The sequence below is a fragment of the Pogona vitticeps genome, chromosome 2 (assembly GCF_051106095.1).
Source record: "Pogona vitticeps strain Pit_001003342236 chromosome 2, PviZW2.1, whole genome shotgun sequence".
Taxonomy (NCBI): domain Eukaryota; kingdom Metazoa; phylum Chordata; class Lepidosauria; order Squamata; family Agamidae; genus Pogona; species Pogona vitticeps.
The window spans coordinates 256,602,708-256,626,977 of NC_135784.1; positions in this window are offsets into that span (position 1 = coordinate 256,602,708).

Consider the following 24,270-nt stretch of genomic DNA (forward strand, 5'->3'; position numbering starts at 1 on the left):
AATATTTGGCTGAAAAAGATGGAGGGACCTGTTGCTATAGTCATTATCTCTCTCCTAGACCTGTACATGAAACATCTGCATTAGGCAGCCTTCCTCTACTTCAGGGGTGGACAATTAATTTCTATAGGGGATGCACATGAAAAATCTGAACTGTGTTCGGGGGCTGAACCAACTTTACTTAAACATAAAATGAAACAGTGATGTTATGATTGTTTTTATTTTAAACTTGTTAATCTTCACAAATACTAACGAGTTTTTTGTGGTATGTTAAAGATAAGCAACTGATCAACTTCAGACAAAAAAACTATAAATGGTTTTGATGTTCAAAACTGTCCGGGGGGGCAGACAGGAGTGGCTCGCGGGCCGTAGGTGGCCCTCGGGCTGCACTTCGCCCAGATCTGCTCTACTTGGTGCATGGTTGGAGGTGATGCATCTGGCCGTCAGCCTTCTGATCAGGAGTGCATAATTTTTAATGCACAATGGCTGGAATCCAGTAGTACATAGCAATGAAAATTGCCCCATTGCGTCAGTGAGGATTTGGTGAGTCAACTTCCTAGCCTCGTTGTGACCAACCTCTGGCTTTCAGCTTTTGTGTGCGTTAAGTAGCCATTTGAAAGAAATACCAAGATCTGGACTATTTAGCTCTCATGCTTAAACAGGTCTCAGAAGAACCAAGCTCAATTTAGAGGGCCAGAGTGCATCCATGTATGGACCTGCCCCATCCCTGTTGGGCTGAGTTCCCAATTTGCACTGTGGGTATTTGCACTGACTCCTTTCTAAAAGCACATCACCGTCTCCAGCCAAGAAGTGCAATGGAAGTGTTAAGTGCTTATTAAAAATGCAAACCTGGAGAGCTGGCCCTGTTCTGCGCGAAGCACCCCTAATCACAAGTAATGAGCTGTCATTGGGAAATGACTTGGAGCTGTGCACAGTGCATTGTCTTGATGGAAATAAAATGCTTTCTGTGTCTCACTTCTCTGAAAGCTAATTGCACCAGTGTCATCGTTCAACACGGTGCCGTTTCATAATTTGCAAAGCAGATGAGGGGAAAAAATAACATGCAATTCAATTTGGTAAGAGGTTGCCAGCATGGTTTTTAAAAAAATGTGTAGCTGTGCAGACATAAAGTAAAGCTTGGGAATCTTAGTATTATTATTACTATTATTTGGACAGTGACTCCAGAATCTCCCAGATAGCTTGTTTTGGCAGCCATTTTGCAACCTATGAGGCCCTAGCAGCCTCCAATGCGTTCCCAGGCTGTCGAGCCAACCAGAAGCCAGGGTGTCTTGGAGGCATAGCTTCTCCAGTGGATAGGTTTTGAAGTTTTCTCTCTGGCTCCTCTGGCAAGGATAAATTCACCTCTGCCACATGGACCGGTCAAGCCTTCTTTGGACCTTTGTGGGATAAGCATCAGGGGGAAGGAAGAAAAGGAGAGCAGAGGAATGGAAGTGCAAGAAGTGGATGAAACAAGAGAACAAAGGTGGATGAATCAAGGAGGCAAAGCTCAAAGAGTAGAGCAGGGAGGAAGGAAGTGGTAGTATGCCAGTAGATGGCAATCAGAAGCCAGTATCTTGGCAGGTTGGCAGGTGGGAGCTTTGGAGCATAGAATCACAACAAAAATGGTTGAAGTCACTTGGGGGCTTCTAGCTTAAAGGTCTTCCTCTTCAGGCGGGTATTTAAGCAATGAGCTATCTTAGGAATGTTGGTTTTTTAACTTACAAGTTTTTAATATTTTAAAATTATTTTAAAATTATATTTTTAAAATTTTTTTAAATTATTTAAAATAATTTTAAAATTATTTGCTTTTTAATTGTGATATATAATTGTAAGAAGGTTCGTCTTTTCCCTCAGGTGGCCCCCTCCATTTCAGCGGGAAACAATAAAGGCTGAGTCTTAATAACTTTAACAATAGAAACTTTATTCTCTCCAACTCCCTCCAGCACATCCTTGAACGATTCAAACGGTTTCAAACTGGGCAACAAGCCCGAATCAACATCGTTCAAACTATGGTTAAAGTCCCAGGGTGTTAACGGCGCTGGACCCCATAAGGTCCCTTGGGCTCCTGACAAGGGGGTGGGAGGCTCCTCCTCGCACAAATTGTCCCACAACATTTGTGCCGAATCCACCCCCTCTCGTCAGGACCTTCATCAAATGGTGCTGTCTTCCACTCACGCTCCCGTTGCAACTCCGCCTCTCTCGATGCCACAATCACATTCCACTCTTTCACGGCAATGCGTGGAGAAGTCTCTTTAACCATTGGGGGATTGGGCAAAAGGCCGCCCACTTTCAGATTTGGGAAATCCTTGATAAGCCCTTGGGTGCGGACCTTCTCAAAAGCCCTTCATCTTTCCTCCCGCTTCTTCCTTTCGTACGCCTCTACTACCGAACTGAACCACACCACCCCCTCCTTGTCCTTATACTCCTCCTCAACTGTCACCTTAGACTCCTCCCACTCCCCTTCAGCTAAGCAGACCTCTAACTTCCCCTTCCCCCTCTTCTGCTGTCAACTCCTTTCCCTTTTCTTCTCCACTTTCACTGCTACATGGTTGATCCTTCGCTCCGTCATTGCTTTCCACTTTCATTTCTGTGGACGGCACACTTCTATCCTCTATACCTTCACAATAATGTTCTAAAATTCGGTCCAGATTTCTAGGCTACATGAGATCAGGCAGCTGCACCAGATCTCTCCTGAGAAGGCCCAAGAAGGACAGCAAGCTGATAATGCTCAAGTCTGTCCTCTGCCTATAATTCAGGCCTTATCCGAGTTTTGTCTCTCAGGAACAAACAGGTTGGTGCTGCAGCCTGCACCGATCTAGGCTGTAGCTATGCACTGGACTGCATATTTTCATCCAGCAAGCTCCAACACTGCACAAAGAAGAGGCTACACAAGAGGGCTAAAGGTGCAGCATCGCTTCACTTGTTTGACCATTTTATTTTGTAATATGACCATTCATGCTGCTTAAGAGAAAAAAAAAAGCCTTCAGAAGGATTGAGGTTGGGCAGTGTTGCTTGTGTGATCTCAGTAAATCAGCATAGCCGAATTAGAAAAGCAGGGACTTCAATTGTGCTGAGGAAGTGCCCAGCACGTCCTGGTTCAGGCCACCCAGAGAGCAGGGTTAAACCTACAGCCAGGCAAGTCTCTGGACGGGCAATGTTGTGGTTTTGAGTTTGTCTGACAGTAGTGAGTGCCACACAGAGAGGGTCAAGCAGGTGAGGTCCCTGAGTACTGGCATTCTCTATAGCGCTAACAACAGGCTATCTAAGATGCCCAACCTGCTCCTAGAGACACCAACCCCAAGCCACAAAGAACAGGCTGGCATAAGGTGAGATCGCCTCCAAGCAGCTCAGACAGTTTTGGGACAAGGGAGACAGTCTTGGAAGCTTGGTTAAGAGTTGAGAGCCAAGGAGGGTTAAAACGAAGGCAAGGTCCTAACCTTAGACTTTCTCCAAGAGGCAGTTGTCCAGTTCTTCAAGCCACTATGAGCTGACAGTCGCTGATGTGCCAGGAGTCCAGGACAATCCAATTCAGTCTTGAGGTGGGAGGTATGAAAGGCCAGTCCATGGGCTCTGCAGCACTGTAGGAGGCTGATGAGGCACCTGCATCAGTTACAATTTTTCATAATGACACTTTTGCCTTCCAGGACGATGAGGATCTAAGGAAGTGGGGGGAAGTAATGGTCCACACAATCAGGGACCACATCTTGGATGAGTAATGTGTCCATGTTTTCTTTCCCTGAAGCCAGAAGCCAAGGAGCTCATGAGTATTGCAGGTATACTGCATTACCTGCAATAATGAATAAATAGTGACATATTATGGTTTAAAGTGAGAATGCAAAGCTCTAATCTAGAGTACTCCAGAGTTTCCTGATATTTGATTTAGAAAAGGAAATATCCCATGCACACTATCACGGTGAAAGTTATTCTATAATTCTGTGATTCTATCCCAAAACACCTTGGCGTCCAATTTCAACCAACTAATCACTGTCTAAAAATGTATCTGCCTTTCCTTTTGTCAAATTAAAAGACAAATCCTTTCCCCATTTCCAAGGAAAGGTCATCCCCAAGGCAGAACTACACTTTATATACAGGCAGCCGGCTGGGCATCATATCAACTTTGTTTACATATAGGTTTGTTAACTAATTGTTGTTTTATCTTAAGAAGCTGCTTTAATAACACCTTTACAAACAAAAGAGCACCCATTCCTGGAGCTTTTAAGGCAGTTTTGACAATTATTTTATACATTTTGTGCACAGTACAGCTGTTTGCATATCTCACAGGGTTCAGTCGTTCAGTGCTATCATTTTGATGTTGACTTTATCTTTACTTTATAGATGTTAGCCTTCCAGGCAGGAGAATACCACGGCTGGTTTTCCCAGTTCTTTACTACTATCAAATGTTCTGATTTACGCATTATGAAGCAAACAACAATGAAATACATGTTTTTTTTAAAAGGACATATATTTGGATTACATTTGCATTTGCAAATTGCTTGCATTTAAAAATGGAAATACATCATTATAGAGAGGACAAATAAAGGCAAACAGCTGAAGAAAAATTGGCTTTGTTGATCTATATATCCACCTGTCATACTAGAAATAATTATAATAATTTTAATAGAAACACAATATAACTTGCCGGAGTGATGAAGACTGTGACCAGTTGACCTGTGTACCAGCTCAGTCTGCTGTCCAGATGGGAAACTTCAGGGCCTCTGTTTTTTATTGCTCTTACTAATCAGACATGGGCTGGGCATCAACTAGATAGTGAACCTGTGGAGAGGAAACGGTTCTTATGAATCAGATCAAGGCTTTAGTGGTGAATGGTGAAAATTGGCTTGCTAATCAGGGCACCAGTAAGTGAAGACAGGCAACATAACAGATGCACTGAGTCAACCCTCAACTTCTGTTTCTCCAGCTTTGTTCTTGTTAAAGGAATGGTGGCTTTTCTAGTAGAATAAATGTGGCTTTGCCTCACATCAGACTCAAACTATCCAGAGCCAGCCCACTCCAGCCTTACTGGTAGGTAGTGAGAGAGATAGGCTCATTATTCTTTACTGCTGCTGTATGCATGTGTGAAATGTTTGCCCCCCTCCTTAATGTGTCTATGTATATTTAATAATCATGTGCCAACAGGTTGATTCCAGCTTACGAAAGCCATTGCCAGAGTTTTCTAGATATAAGGCACTTTGAAATGATTTACCAGTTCCTTCTTCTGGGGGTATCCTGGGACAGGTTATTTTCCCAGGGTAATCAAACTCCTGACCCCCAGCTCCACAGCCAGGAAATCCAACTTTGTGAGCCAGTTAGCTATGTAAGGACCAAACACAGCAGTACCAGCTACCACTTAAAATGGTGAACATGGAACAATGAGCCATTGGCCAGAGCCAGAGGTTGGGAGTTCGATTCTCCCCTTTGTCTCCCTGACAGGAGCTGGATTTGATGATCCATAGGATCCCTTCCAACTCTGCAGTTCTATGATTTATTTATTCATTTTAATATGGGCTTCTGAAGGTTAATATAACCCTGTTGCTGGGGGAGCTACTGCTTGAAGACACAGGGGATTATTATACTTCTTGAGCTGGTGGTAGGATGCTGATCAGGACTGGGACCATGAGGAGTGGTAAGAAAGTTGTAAGACAGGCCTAAGGAACCTACGTTGGCCTCCAGTTCCCATCAGCTCCATCCAGCCTAGCCACTGGTGAGAGATTATAAGAGTAGCAATTCATCAGCTTCTGGGGAGGCAAAGGTTCCCTAGGTCTGTAGTAAGAAAAAAATTACTTATGGCCAAAATACACTTCATGTTCACCACATTAATTAGCATCACGTGTTTCTTCTTCCCCATGCTTGAATAGCAGCTATGGGAGGCAAGGGATATAATCAGGATTGGGTCTACAGTGCCAAAAATGTGCTTTTAATTATGTATATAATCATATATTTAATGCCCTGTGTAGTTTTGGCCTAGAGTTTGGAAGAATTACCTTTTTTGGACTATAGCTCCCAGAATCCCTACCAGTAAGTATGTTGGCAGGGAAATTCATAGAATCATAGAATAACTGAGTTGGAAGGGACCTGTAAGGTCATCTAGTTCAAGCTCTTGCTCAATGCAGGAATCCAAGCCAAGGCAGATCTGACATATGATTGCCCAATTTTGTCCTGAATGCCTCCAGTGCTCACCATCTTCTGAGGTAAATTTTATTTTATTTATTTATTTATTTATTTATTTGATTTATATCCCACCCATCTGGTATATTTATATTTATAAATGGATCCATTGCCATACTGCTGTAACTGTTATGTTTCCCCTGATATTCAGCCTAAATTTGGCTTCCTGTAGCTTGAGACAATTATTACATGTCCTGCAGTCTGGGATGACTGAGAACAGATCCTACCATTCCTCTGTATGACTTCAAGTATTTGAAAAGTGCTATCATATCTCCCCAGAGTATTCTTTTCTCAAGTCTAAACATGCCCAGTTCTTCCAGCTGTTCCTCGGAGGACTTGGTTTCCAGTCCCCTGATCATTCCTATTGCCCTCCTCTGAACTTGCTCCAGTTTGTTGGCATCCTTCTTAAAATGTGGTATCCAAAACTGTACACCGTACTACTCTAATGCCTAACCAGTGCTCAAGCCTATTGAGATATTTCTGAATTTTGTCTTCCAAAGTATTAGTTATTCCACCCAATTTTGTGCTATCTGCAAATTCAATATTCCCTGCACTCTCTCAACCAAGTCATGAATAAAAGTCATTAATAAAAATTTTGAAGAGCACTGAGCCAAGGACTGAGCCTTGGGGTACCACCTCTTTCCAGTTTGAGAAGGAGCCATTGATAAGCACTCTGTGAGTACAATCCTGTAACCGACTGTGGTTCCACCTGACACTCCTAGGAACTGTATTTAAAAAGGCGTGGATGGAGAGCAAGATTTCTAAGCTCTGGTTTAGCCCTGAGCTTTTTTTGGCGTGGGGGTATAGATGGCTGTTGATGAAATTACAGTAAACTGCCCTGGACCAATAGGCTGTGCTGAAACAAAGTGATGAGGAAAGCATGGGCGAGGTGATTTGGTGCACAACGAACATCTGCTGGCATTTCTAGATAGCCTGAAAGAGAAGAGGTGCTTGCATTGTGTTTTTGTGTGATTCTTAATTAGCAGATTCCACAAAATGGTTACCAGTTGCTCTAATCAAAACAATAAAGTGTTCTTACATTGAGATACAAAGCAGCACTTTATCCTTTGATGCCTGGGTGGATTTATTGCACTTAATTCTGCCTCTGCCTCTTCAAACAGAGGTTTTACTCAAAGTCAGTTTTCAATCACTGCACCCACTTGACTTGCTGACTCCAGAAGATGCCGAAGCAGCAAGCAGCTCACTGGTCCTTTCTAGAAAGGGTTGATCAGGATTTAATTAAGTGGTCTACATATTCTATAATCATGACTAAGGAAGGCCTCGCCACTGTTGCCAAAAGCACTTAAGCAATTAAGCTTTACCCTGTAATGTAGTCATGTTGGCAACGAGCCTCCTTCAGCTACAGACACTGAGGTTGTTTTTTTTAATCCCTCCTATAGGAGCAGCACTGTATTTGTTGGAATAATTGATGCACTCCATGTGTTGTCATCTTTCTGAAGAACTGGTGCTGGCCCCCAGACATCATGCTATAGAAATGTTAGCGCCTCCCAGTTCACCAGGGGAGGAGAAATGTTGCCTGATCCTCTAACCCCTAAAACTGCCAGGGAAAGGGGCGATGGGAATGTGCTGGCATGTTCCCTGCCCCCCCCCAGCTGAAAAGAAAAAGACGGCAGCAGCCCCCTTCTCCCAGAAGGAAGGTGTGGAGACTTCAGCGGTGCTCCACCTGCTGCATGAAAGAGAAGAGGAGGAGGAAGAGATGACCATCCACACAGAGGAAAAGTCATGGGCAGACTCACTATCCTAAACCTGAAAGAGTAAAGGATCTGGTGACAGCATAAGGAGGCACTGTGTAGCTGCACCATCTGTGCTGTCCAGGGAGGATGATGACAAGACCAAGGATGCCTCTGGAGTCTTCCTGACTGCCTGGGTCTGAGGGACCTCAGGACTGGCCCTGTGGGAGGATCAATGACCAGAATCACTTTAATCAAAATTACCAGTCTTCCTCCCATATGGCCGGCCTCTGACAGCCCCAACGTCTAAACAGTTGAGCTGAGTGATCCTCCTCCTGAGGAGCAGGGCGTAACTGCAAATCACCTTTCCCCTTTCCTTTCAAGTTTGGAATGGCTATGGCTTTTTCTTGCCACTGGTGGGTGCCTCTTCTTTCTCTCTTAGAGTCACATGGAAGGAATTCTGCGGATGCCTCCACATTTTTCTTTGTGGGGAGTGGGCTGGGGGCAGCAGCTACAGTCCTCCTTCTCTTTGTTTAGAAAGCAGCAGCCTCTGGAGAACTGTGCCCAGTAACAGCCCTCCAGAATAACAGGAACCCTGCTGGGTGATGCTGGGAGGCAGGAAATTCACCCCTCTCCCACTCTGGTGATGGTTCCTTCCACGGAGTACCACCCTACTGTGGCTTTCAGAAGACCGGGCATAGCCTGAGATGGAAGTGAGCACTTTGGTGAAGCTCCATCCTTGTACAATGCTTTCTGGCCGGCCTGGAGAATGGTTCCAAGATGGCTTTGCCCCATGGAAAGAACTGGATCACAGCTGTAACCCTGATTTCCTGCCATGGACATTGGCACTGGCTCCTCTCCCAAGAAGGATGAGCTGCTCAGAGTGGTCGATCTGACCAGATGAGCAGGATATAAATTAAATAAATAAATAAATAATAATAATGACTACCAACAATTACGAGTCACCCACTAACAGTTAGTTCCTGTAAGCATTTAATCGTTAACCTGTTGCTTTTATTATTTGTTCTATTGCTTGAAAACATTTTCATTTTGAAGTGGATCAGATTGTTGTTTGGGCTGTTACTTCACTGACTGTCCCTTACTATAAACTGCCCCAGTGATTATAAATGCAATAAATAAACATTTTTATCTTTTAATTGTTTTAACGTATTTCTGGTATAAACTACTTGGGAACACTACTAAACAACAATACAAAAATATACCATAATTTACTCAACAGCAACAGTGGAACAGTTTAAACTTAAATTTAAAAGATGGTGACTGGCCCAGGATCACTTGGTGGGGCCCATCATATCATCTGGAGCAACACAGGGAGCAGAGTGCCTCTGTCACAGCTCACAACTACTACGATATAATGCACCAGCATGAATTCATATTTTGTTGCAATTGTTCTGCAAGGAACCATTCCTGTTGCGATCACAAAGATCTAGCCTCCGTGATATCACAAGGATCCACCCACTGATCTTAGGTTTTGCTCCTGAAATTAGCTGGAAGGCACGCTGGCAATGAAAGGGTTAAACTAAAAGCAGGCATCATTAGAATGTATGTACTCTGAATCTTCTTCTGGAGAGAACAGAGTCTGCCAAGGTTGGAAGCTCCAAACATTTGTCTTTCTAATTCCAGTGACCATAAAGAAATGCATCTCGCTTGTCTTTCGGAAGAATATACAGTAAAGCTAATAGCCTTTAAATTCAAGCATTATTCATATCCCTATTTTAATCTAGACAGATAGTCAAAATATAATTCCACAATCAATTGCTATAATTTTACAATGATTAATATGTCTGGCTGAAAAACCACCCCATTGCAGGAACACCTAATAATTTATGTCAAGTAGCTGGGAGCATGTTAAAATCCTAATGTTATACCAACTGTAGCTGTTTGTTTGCTATTAATTTAGAAGGACTTAATATCATTCTTGTTCAATGCATATTCTGTCAAAACACAAGTGTTTACCTCCTGTGTGATACCTCAGGCCTATTAATTGTGTACTCCTATCCTACACATGTGTAGGCTAGCTGGATTCCCAAGAAGATGGGAATGGGAAATCACTTTTAGTCTCTGTAGTAGCATTACTCTGACTCAGTAAAAAAAAACCTTTATACTTAGAAAACTCTAAGAAAACTCCTAAGAAATTCACCTTAAGTTGGAATTGATGGCGTATAACTTTTCCTTATATACTCTATGTACTCGAATAAGTTCCACTGAATTCAGTGAGGTTTACTGCAAGGTAACATTTGCATAGGATTCCAACCACAGTCTGTTAGTCTTCTCATCAGCAATGACTAGATACATACCCTTCTGAAGTTCATAAACTGGACTGTATATATTTTAGACATTTCATGTTTGTTTCTAGCACCTGATAAAACACAGATGTACTGCTTCTGGACATGGGGTTTTTATTATTGAATCACATGGCTAACAGGCAACTCTATCTTTCACAGTGGGAACTTTGCAAAACAGTGTTGATACTAATATAAGACTATCAATGTATTTTTGAACAAAATCTCATGGATTATCTGATGTCTGCAGCCCATGAAAGCTTCTGACATAGGAAATTTGTAGTTTGTTAATCTTCAAGGTGCTACGAGACTTCCTATTGTTTTGTCCTGTGTGAAGCAGTCAATCCTTTTTAAAATGTTCTTTATGCTAATACTACAACCATCAGTGAACATCACTGTGAGGAAAATGAATTTCATGACAACTGGCTAACATTGTCCCGCAGCTCATGACAGTCAGTTTAATTGGATGAGGTTGGCTTCGAAGGACTTGGAGAGAGGTACAACTTTGTGACATTGTCCATATGTTTCGTACACAAAAGGTTCCAAGTACAGTCTTGAGACACCTTTTGTGAAATGCCTCTGTTTGAAATGCTGGAGGGTTGTTGTTTTATAGGAAGCCACCTTATACAGAATTAAATCATTGGTCCATGAGGTAAGTCTTCAGACCAGTGATTGGTGGACCATCCTATAAAAAAATGAACTGTGTTTGTTCAAGAGAAGGGCCTCCTGAGTGACTGCACCAGTGCTGTGACATTTTGCCCCATGAATCGTGATTTACCTGTGTATCTTTTGCTCTGTGTATCTTTTGCCAGTTGGGGGTAATTTTTCTATTCGAACAGCATTTTGCCTGCTAAGTGCTCATTCTCTAGAAACTGGATTGATTTTCCTTCTGTGTTCATATTTTATGCTTTAGCTGGACATATAGGGATATTTTAAACTCTGGAAATTTCACGTCTTTTTGATTCAAGTGGCCACAAAGAGAGATAGGAGTAAAGCCTTGTTTGCTGCTTGTTTGCAGCTCTGTTGAATCTGTGTAGGGGTGTGGGTAAAAGGAACCGCCTTAACAAGGTGTAACAAAAGTTGCCTCCTCTGATTTCCTTATGTTGTTAGCTGTTTTTTAAAAAATTAAGAAAACACTTGCGGGGGGGGATAAGCTCTGTTCTTAAACTATAAAATAGAAAGATGTCTTGCCCACGAAGAGAGAAGAAACTACGTATATTTTAAAAAAGAAGTCCTGCCCTTGGAAAGAGACTTTGTGTGTGGGGGGGTGGTGGGGGTCGTTCTCCCTTTTCTGCATCAGTTCAAGCAATTACACATCCGAACCAATGTGAATGGATCCTTTTTTAAAATACAGTACTAGAAGCCCCATATACATATATAGTAGTAAAAAGGTAAAGGCAAAGTTTCCCCTTGACAATTTGTCCAGTCATGTCCGACTCTACGCGGCGGTGCTCATCTCCATTTCCAACCCATAGAGCTAGCGTTTGTCCGCAGATAATACTCTGTTGTCACGTGGCCAGTGTGACTAGACATGGAACGCCGTTTACCTTCCCACCAAGGTGGTACCTATTTATCTACTCGCATTTTTGCATTTTGCATGTTTTCAAACCACTAGGTTGGCAGGAGCTGGGACAAGCAACGGGAGCTCACCCTGTCACCTGGATTTGATCTTACAATTGCAGGTCTTCTGACCTTGCAGCGCTTCAGCGGTTTAACCCGCAGCACCACCATATCCTATATATAGTAGTAATAGACCCCATATACATATATTTGCTTTTTATTCTGTTTGTCACCATAATGAAGATTCGTCAGTAGCACACTGACTTGACAGATGGAGAATTTAGGTTGTGGGAGGGATTTCTTTCACTCAAACCATAGTCTCTGTCCTTGAGACCCTGCTTTCAAAGTGACATGTACAGTGTGGAGACATTAATTCTACCTATATCAGGTTTCCTGTCCATGAATCTACTTTAACAGCAAAGATCTGGAAGCACTTCTCAAGCTGTACATTTACAGCAGTCAGGATAGAGTTGCTGCAGCATGATGAATAGAGGCGATACCTTTCTTCTTCCCTCAATACAGCTCACTGCATATGGGAATAATTGCAAGGAAGTGATTCCCAGTCTCTGAAGGACTAGGAAATGGCTTTCATCTGATTGTTCAACTCAAGACAAGGGCTAGACCTCAGAGCATTCTAGATTCACTGCTGCCAAGCATTCCTTTTCAAAAACAGCTCTTTTAATCTGGTTGAGGAGAGGTTGGAAAATACTTTTAAAAAACCAATTAAGTAATGAATTAAATTCCACATTCCTTTGCAGTAGTTAGACTTTTAAAAGGATAACTTTATTTTTCATGGTTCTTAAATGTAAATAAAATATTAATGTTTTCTTTTTTAAGAGCACATCTGAATACTATAAGTTTCTGATCTCTGGCACAAAATACACTCTCCACGTGCCCACCTTATAATTGCTTCAATAACTACAACAGATTATGAGGCAGCAACATGAGACGTAGTAAGATCCAGAGCTAGAAAAATTAAACAGCAAAGGCAGTGAAGTTATCTACTGTGGTATTATAATGATTGGTTATGGTAAGTTATTTCTAAGCTCTGGTTCTGTCACAGCCTCACTGGGCAAATCCTCTTCCCGACATGGGTGAGAAACAGCTGGACTCCTGGTCTTCCCAGGAGTTCAGGAGGCTGAACCCTAGATGAAAGCTGTTGTGTTAGAGCTGGAGAAGAGATTTGACCTTCATCCAGCCCATGACAACACCAGAAACAAAGGCAAGAGCTCAGCAAGGGGTTTGCTAGCTGAAGAGCTTGGGTGTAGGGGAAGACTCATTGGAGGAAGAGCCTTTCTAAGGAGTAGGGGGTCATCTTGAAGGAAAGCTTTTTCTCCTGGAGAGACCAGTGGGCCAAATCTTTCAGCTGATCTCCAAATGCCTGCAGCTGAGTTCTGGTTGGGACTCAAGCAGCCCCGCTATATAAACCTACAACATCAGCATAAGACTGTGAATTTGTTGGATACAATGTCTTCTGTATTCAGATTATTCCTGCTGTCTATTTTATCTGTTGATTTCCTGCATGTTTGTGGATTTGTTTGGGTTGACTAGGATTCTTTAGTTTTCTTTTATAATGTGCATTAGCTGGCTAGCTGGCTCAGCTAGTTAGGTATCCGGCCGTGGAACCAGATGTTTGGAGTTCAATTCCCCAGTGCGCCTCCTGGGTGAAGAGCCAGTCTGTGTGGCCTTGGGCAAACTGCACAATCCCAGGGCACCCCCAGAAGAATGGAATGGTAAACCACTTCTGAGTATTCTCTACCTGGGAGACTCTGAAAGGGGTAGCCATAATTCAGAACTGACATGATGGCACATGTTTATTTGTTATAGTGTGCGTTAACAGCTGTAAACAAATAACCAAAACTTGTCAAAGGGTTTACATTGTTGCTCTGCATTGCCAGAAATGCAGCACATGCGTGCATACTGCTGCCACCTCGGAATCCTTTGAAGACATTATCTGCCATCAGGGCATTATCAGATTCTGTGGTTTGTGTTCACTCTGGTTATGTAGTGAAACTGGGCCATCTTGCAAAGCTGGCTTCATGACAGCAGAGTTCAAACCCAGGGAGAATTACTTGCTTATCTTGAGCAATGCAGCAGGAACCTTTGCATCAGAAGTGATTAAATACCCAATACACTTTCTCTCTCCCCCACTTTCATCTTCCTAGGAGGCAAGATCCCAGTCCCTCAGGGTAAGGTAAACATTCCATCCTAGATACTGCAATAATTGAATCCTATGAAGCCAAAACAAGAATAAGAATCTGGAGTGTGAAACTGAGCATGGTGGAACAGGAACAGATAACAAAAACATGCCTAAAATTAAACCAAATCTAAATCTTCTAATACCAATTCAGATTTGAACACCTGTTCATCAAACTATTGTTGGTCACCGGGGGGTGGGGGGAGGGGATGTTACAGGAGACCAAGACAACCATTTTATTACACCATCTAGAATCAATACAGCTAGCACTGTGCTGGGAAAAAAAACACCATACCTCAGACTGCATGGAATCAATGAGAAATAGCAGAAGAAAATGGAGCAGGAGAAGTTCAGAGAACCCATCTGAGGTTGTATCTCATCCCTCTAGGCCATGGATTATGGATGCCTGATAGAGATGATTTAATCAGTCTGTGCTGATTAAAAATAATTAGTATAAACTATTTGATGGTGAATGGGGGGAGGTATAAAGTAAGGACTGAACATTTCAGTTCTCTTTTTTTGGGTGGGAGGAGGTCACGGTTAGAGCAGAATTCTGACCTATTATAGAACAGAATAGCTATGAGAGTGCCAGGGCTTAAATCTACTGCAAGAAGCAGTAGATTTGAGACTTGTGTGATAATAATTCATATGGTAAAACTCTGAATAACAAAGGCTATTGGAATCCAGTTACTTTCAAGCATTACTTTGAAGGGACATTTTTAGACATTTTAGAGACAAACTGTCCCGAAAAGAGTCCCTCCCCCCCAGTGTTATGCCAATCCTAAGTAGCAAAGGAAGTATTGTTATGTTTTCTATTTTGTATTTTTAAAAGAATTTTAAAAGTGCAATATTAAAATTGGCACTCAGAGGAAACTAGAGAACATTTTATGCATTTTACTGGCTTGCTCCTAATGACAGTCTAGTGCATGAATAATGTACAATGCAACAAATTACTTTTACAAATGGAATAATGGTAACAGTAACACTCACTGAACTGTGTCAAAGTAATGCATAATGGAAGGAGTTCCTTTTAAAAAGAAAAAAAATTCCAGGTTCTGATGCCAAAATAAGGCTCAAGAAATTAGATGGTCTAAATAGGACAAATAGACCCTTTACAAAAAGTCTTTATAACATCTGACATAAGTTTTCATGGACTACACCCACTTTATCTGATACAACACGCCTCTGGAAGGGTGTCCCCTATAAATGCTTTGTCAAAGGAATATTTGCAGTTGAACCAATCAGATTTAGATATCTAGGTATCCCCAACTTGGGGGATATTCCTTATTAATTTAATCTCAGTTTTCAATGTAATCCAGTTATCTCATGAAGTGTCAAACAATTTCCCTATAATTTTCTTCACTGTATAATAAATATTGTATTTGCTTAACACTAATAAATATTGCATTTGCTTACAGTAATAAATGCAGCAGAGTCTACTAATTGGTTCTCTGTCAGGATATATTCAAGCTGATGGCTCTTATTAATGTTAATGAAACTGCCAGATGGTGTTTAGAATCAATGGTAGCTTGGAAGGCAAGAAGGGAAGTCAGGACTTAGCATCTTAGCTTGGGCATACCTAACATTTTAAAGCAGGTAAGAAAAAGCTTCTGTATTAATTGTAAAACTAATTGATTTCATCATTTCATCATTTATTATTGACTGAGTTTTTATAGCTTACCTTTTCCCCAGTTCAGGAGCAAAGGCAGCTTTCACACAACACTTGCATTATAGCTTTAAAAACTCAACCCACGGTGACCTAACTTTTGTTTTGTTTTCATTACACAAGCATCATTAAACATCTTTTAATTTTTGTTTTTCAAAAATTTAAGAATCCAACAAAAAACAAAAAAAAAAGAATATAAGAAACTGAATATAAAAATAAATATTGCGTAACTAACAAAATAACAACACAATTCCATTTAGACAATACAATAAAACTCAATGTCTTCTCCTTGCCCCCACAGCAGGAGCATATAATTATTTTTCTTCCACATACAGACAGTCCCCTACCCCTTCCAGAACTTTGCACTGATTCTTGCAAAGGTGTACAACCTTTCCTCTTTATTAAGTCAATAAATTCTCTCCAGATAGCTATAAAAATATTCTTATTTAATAAACCTTTCTTAACTTTAAGATTATACATCAGCACATTATTAATGCCTATATTCCAAATTTCTTTATACCATTAATTTAATATCATATTTTACTTTCCTATTTCTTATCATTATACATCTTGCCGCTGTCAATAAATCTGATAAAAATCAAAAAGCTTGCTGCTTATATACCTCTCCATAGTTTCAAGAAATCTCTGGGTGGTTTACAAATTTATTATGCAGGCTACACATTAAAACAGTGAGCTGGGTACTTATTTTTACCGACCTCGGAAGGATAGAAGGCTGAGTCAACCTTGAGCAGGCTACCTGGGATTGAACCCCAGGTCATGACCACAGTTTTGGCTGCAGTACAGCCATTTAACCACTGCACCATGAGGCTCTTTTAATATTAATAATACTTTTGCAGTCCATTTCCATTGCCCCCTTTCAAATATTAATCAAAGTGTAATTTTAGGACATTTAACTTAATTATTTCATTTATTTCCTTAAAAACGAACTAATTGTGGTATATTTTTCATTCCCACCACATATGAAAATAAATACGGACTTTTGCCAGCTGTCTTAGAAAAAATAGTATCTCTTTGATTTAATTTAATCAAACTTAAATACCAGTTCCAAATTAATTAAAAATATTTCCATTATTCCAATATAGACTTCAGTATTCTCACATCTCATATATTTTTCCACACTTTGATATTTATTTCTCTCCCAAAGCACATTCCAACAGTGATTTAAGAAAATCTTGTGGATTCTCAACTTCTAATATTTTATACATTTTACTTGTTGTTCCTTTCATTATTTTATATTCATCTATTTCTCCCTTCTACAACACAATTTCTTCAAATTTCACAAAACTCCCTATATTTACCATCTCTTTAACCCAGTATCTAATCCCCTGCTCTAACTGAATAATTTTAAAACACCCATTTCTAACACCTTTTTAATTTGTTCTTTATTCCCCATCTTTTTAAACCATTTTTTATCCTAATAATTTGTTTCATCCTCAATATTTCCTCTTAATTCCACACCACGTTTTCTGGGAATTCTTCCAGTTCTAATGCCAGATGTAATGGAGAAATTGATAGAATAAATATGTTTCTATACTTGTTCCAAATTAAAAGCATATTTTTTTAAAAAAAGGGATTGTCATTTTAAAAAATCATGCTCTTATTGTATTGTCTAAATAAGATATTCTTGTGGTAACCACAAGCTTCGTGAAATTCCATATCTAACCATATTAAATTATTAAGCTGAGATATTATATCAACTATATGTCTCACGATTATATCATGAAGTTTTAAATTAGGAAGACCTAACCATTTTATTTATTTATTTATTTATTTATTTATTTATTTATTTATTTATTTATTTATTTGAAATTTGTACTATCTATTTTTTATTAAGGTCCCGATGAATTAGCTACACTTACATCCCAATAGAAAATGGACTATACAGTTAAATGGCAGCCTCCTTGCATCTGTGGGCATTCCAGGGTGCCTAGCTTTCACTGTGTGAATTGTGCTTTGGGAGGAAATCTAATCTCCTTTAAGGGTTCCCATAAACTCCACAAGTAATCTTGCCCCCTGGCCCCACTGTCTGCCCCCACTGTCTTTGCAATTACTCAAGTTTCTCAGATAAGCCAGTTGGCTACATGGTGAGACAGAACAAAAAATAAAATGCACTTTTTTGCTATCTGTAAAGAGGAATACTATGGATAAAAAGGATTGTGACTCTCTTGGATAATCCCAATTTACGGCAATGAGTCTTACAGAAGAAAACTTTCTATGAATTGCTTTAGTAACAATGATAGGAAAAAAACATTTATAATGAATATATATGTGTGGAAGTAATGATTATTAATAGCACTAATGTCTTCTGTCTCAGTATTTCCAGATCATAAAGTACATGAAAGGACTTTCTATCATCTTTGTCCAGATGACCTTTGAAATTACCTGTTGGAATGCCCAATTCCTCAGAGTTGTGTGATGGGGTTTATAGCATAGTAGTTCGACATTGTATGTCATTTAATACATATTAAACATCTCCTCCTAAATGACTCATCTCCTGCTTATGGAATGAATCATTTTAAAGTGCTCTGGGTTCTTGCGCCATGCTGATGTAATTATGTATTATGTGCCTCTTCTAATTATTCTTTTGGGATATGTCCAAAAAAAATTGGAACTTATGAAAAATACACAATTACTTTCTCCCTGCAGAAACACAGCTCTTGGATTTTACACTAGTTGCATAAAGACTCCCACATAAATCTCAGGGGGCTGGGCCAGGAATAGCTATAACTCTGATTGGCAAGATCTAGAGGGCAGATGGGGCAAAGCAGAGATGCTCTTGAGGCCTTTGTAACTCCGTCGTCTTCAATATGAACCGTTTCAAATATCTAAATATTCACACATCCGTGTCATGAGGCTTTCCAAGAGCTAGCTGTGGTGCAACAGAAGCAACACCTCAAATGGGTATACATTTTATTTGGCTCCAGGTTTCATGGACTTTAGCCCTTTTCTTCATTACCTCTGAAGAATTAGGCTATGGTTCGCAAAAGCCGATACCAAATAAAATGTGTTAGTCTCTCGAGCGCCACAAAACTCTTATTATTAATATTATAGATGGTTGTCTGTCCTCCTAAGGACAGTTCATTCATCAGCAATGCAGTTCTGAGTGTTCATTCAATAGCATTGTCCCCTTACAGTGCAATCCTATCCTGGGCAAGAGGTTCTCCTGGATTGAAATGAATTAGACACAATCCAGTAATACAGGCAAGAAAGCAAAACATTTGGAGATGGTCTCTTCCACCTTTGTGGCTCTATAGAGGAGCCATGCCTACAACACTGTTGGATTAAACAAAATGGAAGCACCAAAGTCTTGGGTTTCAGACAATTAGCAATGTGAGTGAGTACCCATGCAACTTTCCCTCCCACCTCTACTCCTGAATTCTTCAGTATCAGGGAGACTAATGCTAAAGAATCCAGCATACTTTCAGTGATGGAGTTTCCTGCCAGTTAATTTATGTTCTTCTCTTTGTGTAGATGGATAATAGCTGTACAGATTCCCAAACATTCAAAAAGAAAATGTGTTATTCCCTTAGTCTCCTTTTATGTACATTATTTTTCATTTTGACTAGTGCTGCATGTTCTATTTGATTGTTTATTTAATATAATTTTAACATACTGAGTTGAATGCATTAACTCTAATTAATAGTGACTGATTTTTCTCTATGAAATATTATACCACAGACAACCTTAGAAAGTGTGAGATATGATGCAGGGCCTTACTATTCTTGAATACATGGGCTAATTAGCATTTTATGTGAATATTCATATTATTGTCATTGTTATGAGCCACCAAGTCACCTCCAACTTGTGGTGACCCTATGAATGAGCAGTCTTCAAAATATGCTCTCCTCAGCAGCCCTGCTCAGCTCTTGTAAACTGAATCCTGTGGCTTCCCTTAGGGTCTGTCTATCTCATATTTGGTCTTCCTCTTTTCCTGCTGCCTTCCACCTTTCCCAGCATTATTGTCTTTTCCAGAGAATCCTGCCTTCTCATGATGTGCCCAAAGTAGAGCAGCCTCAGTTTCAATTTTTTTTTTTTGCCTCCAGAGATAGTTCATGCTTGATTAGGTTTTTAATAGTGTGTTTTAATTGTAAGCCACCTTAAGTCCTTTTAAGGAGAAAGGTGGGGTAAAAATATTTTAAACAAACAAACAAATAAATATTTCAGTGTGAACTTTTCTGGATCAAAGTTCACTTCTTCAGACTTCATTGGCTTTTGATCCACAAAAACTCACACCAAACTAAATAGATGAGTGCCTACCTTTTTTTTGTTTTTCTGTATTGATTTTGCCAGTACACTGAGACAGATGAACATGGTTACTTGTATGTATATTGATATCAGTATCGATACAGACATGGAGATACAAAGACAATGAAAACAGTGTTTAAAATCAGCTATCATAGCACAGAGTAAGAGAACTAGGTACTGTAGTAGGATATATATAACCAAGATCTTCGGGTTGCTGTGATTTTCTCGCTTGAAATCTAGGCCCTATCATTGAGCAGAATTATGTGGCTACCTAAGATACCAGATTCTGGGCACAGTTTTACTAAAGGAAATCAAATAGTAGTTGCTTAGCTTGTCATTATTGTATTTTTATTGCTGGGAGAGGTGCTCGTGCAATTTTCTGCCTCCAATGGCAAAACTATCTGACTGGAGTAATTTACTGTGCACCTTGATTTTGGGAGTAAAGAGCATCATTTGCTGCTCTGCCTCGGGCAGCACAATGTCTGGGACCAGTCTTAACTGAACTTACCTTTGACAGATACTCATCCAGTATCTTAAGATTATCCAGGGTATTTTATTCTGGAAAGCTATCCATAACTTCACCAAGCAATTTGTCTGTTATCCATTTCCTTTTCTCAGCTATCCTTCCAAATGTTGTGCAGAGTACTTCGGTTCCCATGGGTTTCACCACTAAAAGCAAATGCATTTTTCCACCCACCATGTGAAACAGAAAAAAAGGCAGTTTTTATATTGATGATATAGCAAAAGACAGAGAAATAGACAGTAGAGAATGGAAATGGATCGATAGGAGGGCGAGAGTTCTAAAATGCAAGTTCTTTTCAGGTTGTCAAGCCGCCATTTCAGGATTGGTCAATATATTGCATGCCATTTTCAACTTTTTTCTCTTTCCATTTTCATGACTTTTCCAGGGAGATGCAAGTAGCGCATGTTGGTTGAAAATACAGGCTGTTTGAAACTCTATTGAGTTATATGTTGTTTACAGGGTGGCTTTGGACAAGTCATTCTGCTCTGGACAGACATTAACATGTTGGTCTTCTACCAGATATGAGGGAAAGAAAAGTCTGTGACCAATGAGCTTGCCCCTTACGTTCAGCATACTTTCTGAACAGAGCTCACATACTGGGCAAAACTGGGGACTCTGCTTCTCTCAGTGTTCTCATTCACAAAAGCCGAGGTGGCCCAAGATACTATGCTAAATGAGAATAGGAAGTATGATGATCCTTCCCAAGCCGTGTACCAACCTTTTTCATTATTGGCAAGGGGACAATGTTTTCCGCTGCACATGAAGAACGTACAAGATAGGTTGTATAGCACACAGTTCTCCCCTTCAACACCTTGACCTGTGAGGCAACTGCCCTAACATGGCCTAGTGGTTGGACTGGGCTGGAGACAAAGCCTCTCATGGCCAGCTCTACACAGCGATATGTGTAGTCTCTTTTCAGAAATTGTGCTGAACCTATCTGGGAGACAGGGCTTTAATCTGACTAGCATGCCTCTCAAAAAGTCACTTATGAATTGAAAACGCTTACCTGTATTCTTTGGAGGAAGAATGAGATATTGTTGTCATGTGCCATCAAATTGCTTCTGATTTATGGTAACTCTACTAGGATTTTTGAGGTATATGAATGTTCAAGGCGTGATTTGCCATTGCCACCCTCCAGTGAGTTTCCATGGCCAAGCAAGAATTTGAGCCCGGGTCTCCCACGTTCTAGTCCAATATTCTACCAGCTATACCATAGCAGCTGTCAAGAGTGAGATGCAAGTGCTATCTAAAATAGCTAAACTGACAACATGGTTATATGGGGGGGGGAACCTATATTTGAATTGGGTTTAGCAAAAGCAAATGAGAGCAAAATGTGCTGCTTATATACCACTTTTAATTGTTTTTAACTGTTTTAGCTTATAATGTTTGATGGAACCCGCCCAGAGTAGACTTTGTCTAAAAGGGCGGGATAGAAATCTAATAAATAAATAAATAAATAAATAAATAAAGAAAGAAAGAAAGAAAGAAAGAAAGAAAGAAATAAAGAAATAAACAAACAAACAAACAAACAAACAAACAAACAAACAAACATCGCTCGGTGGTTTACAGTTTAATTATGCAGACTACCCATTGCCACACCACCCTTCCCAGCGATATGAGCGCCCATTTTACCAACCTCAGAAGGGTGGAAGGCTGAGTCAACCTTGAGCCTGCCACCCAAATCTATTAGGATCAAATTCAGGCTGTGAGCAGTCTTTGACTTCATTACTGCAGTTTAATCATGAAGTTCCATAAGCATGTTTTAAATAGATTTTTTTTAAAAAGGTGACTACACAATACACATGGAAGCATGGATGTTTTTGCCTGGGAAACATGTTTTTAATTAGAAGGAAAGGTATTTTGCTCTATTGTGAAAGGATCATTTGTTTTAAATTACTTGTGAAATGTGAATGCCTGCATACATTGTGTCTGTGGGGTTTGCCTTCCACACTCCTTCTCCACCATGTGTGTGTGTGTGTGTGTGCGCGCGCGCGCGCGTGTGCGCATGCACATGCACATGCATGTGTGTGTCCCTCCTTCACAAGCCTAGAAGTTCCAATGTAGTCAAAACGTGTGTGTGTGTGTGTGTGTGTGTGTGTGTGTGTGTGTGTGTGTGTGTGTGTGTGTGTGAGAGAGAGAGAGAGAGAGAGAGAGAGAGAGAGAGAGAAATAACACCACAGCAACCGTGACTAGTGGTTGTGAGAGGCAGCTGATGTGAGGGCAGTCAGGGTGCAGGTCAAAATCTCAAATGCAAGGATTTTAAAAGCCCATGTAGCCCCCTCAGCTGATATACAATAGAGTTTCAAAATGGATTGAAAGTTTCCCCAGAGGACACACACAACAACTCCAAAACCACATGACTACCACATAACTTTGAAAAAAGTTCCAAACCCCCAATCCATAATCCAATTTATTTCAGTAATGTAACTGCACCCCGAGGCAGGATTTGTTAAGATGCCTCATGTAACTGGATAGCACAAACAAAACTATTACAATTCTGCATCATAGTAATATAGGGTAATACAATTTAAACTCCTGTGTAATGTATACCCTGTTTTCCTGAAAATAAACCCTAATATGATTTTTTAGGATGCTCGTAATATAAGCCCTACCCACAAAAATAAGCCCTAGTTAAGTGAAACCCCACCCTTCACCATTGTGCAGCATTGTGCAGCAACCGGAAGATGACATGACTGTAAAATAAAACATCCCCTGAAAATAAGCCCTAATGTGTTTTTGGAGCAAAAATTAATATAAGACCCTGTCTTATTTTCAGAGAAACTCAGTATATTTTAGCTGATTTTTTTAAAATTAAAAAACCCACTTATTTCTAATTCTTATTTCTAGATAAGGGTACCTGAGATAGTGTAATGCTTCAGATATTGTTCAGTATGGGTTGCATTTTAAGATTTCAAAATGTGATGAGATTACCTTATATTACATATGAATTTCAAAGATCCCAGAACTGCAGAGACTCAGGCTACTAAGAAGAGAATTAATCAGTTTTAAGAACCAGAAACAATGCTGACTGTTTTGTTGAAGATATTAAATAGAAAAGAAACAATATATTTACAGCCAGCTAGCTTTATTCAAAATATATTGATCACATTGGTTATTTATTTTATTTTATTTTATTTATATGCCGCCCACTCTACCCAGAGGTTATCTCTTCATTTTGTTAGTACTTAAAGTTTATTACGCTGGATTCTTGGTGTGGTGCAGTGGATAGAGTGACAGACTAGGACTCTGGAGAACAGGATTTAAATCCCTGCTCAGCTACGGAAACTGACTGGGGGAGTGGAACTGGTAAAGCCACTCCTTAAATATTGCACTTAACTTGAAAACCCTATTAGGGTCGCTATATGTTAGTTTCAACTTGATAGCACAGAACACACAAAGCGTTTGTATAGAGACTGTAAGTTCTGAACACAAGAAACACTGAGATGATTCTGCATGGAAAAAAAGAAACATTCTCCCTTCTTTAAAATATGCACTAATCAATTCAGATGCTAAGAGTAAAGAATGTGGATCTCTGCCACTCCTACCTCAGGGATATCATGATGGAAGAATTTCAGGACAATCGCCAAGGATCCACTCAACAGAATGAGTTGGAGAGCCTTGAAATGTATTGTAGCTGACTTATTACATTTTGAAGTGAAGTAATACACATTACAACTTAAAGGAATATGCGCACACACAAAAACCAAGCCCTTACGTTCAGTCTAATATTAGCAGCTTACACCACTGATTCACCACCATCTGTTTCGTTGTGACATTGGTCCATCCATACAGTATTAGAATATTAAGTACCAGTGGCAACATCATATATTCCAGCCTTCCATTCTCAAGTCGATACAGTTCTGAGCCTGCTCACTGAAATAACCAAAACATTTCAAAATATC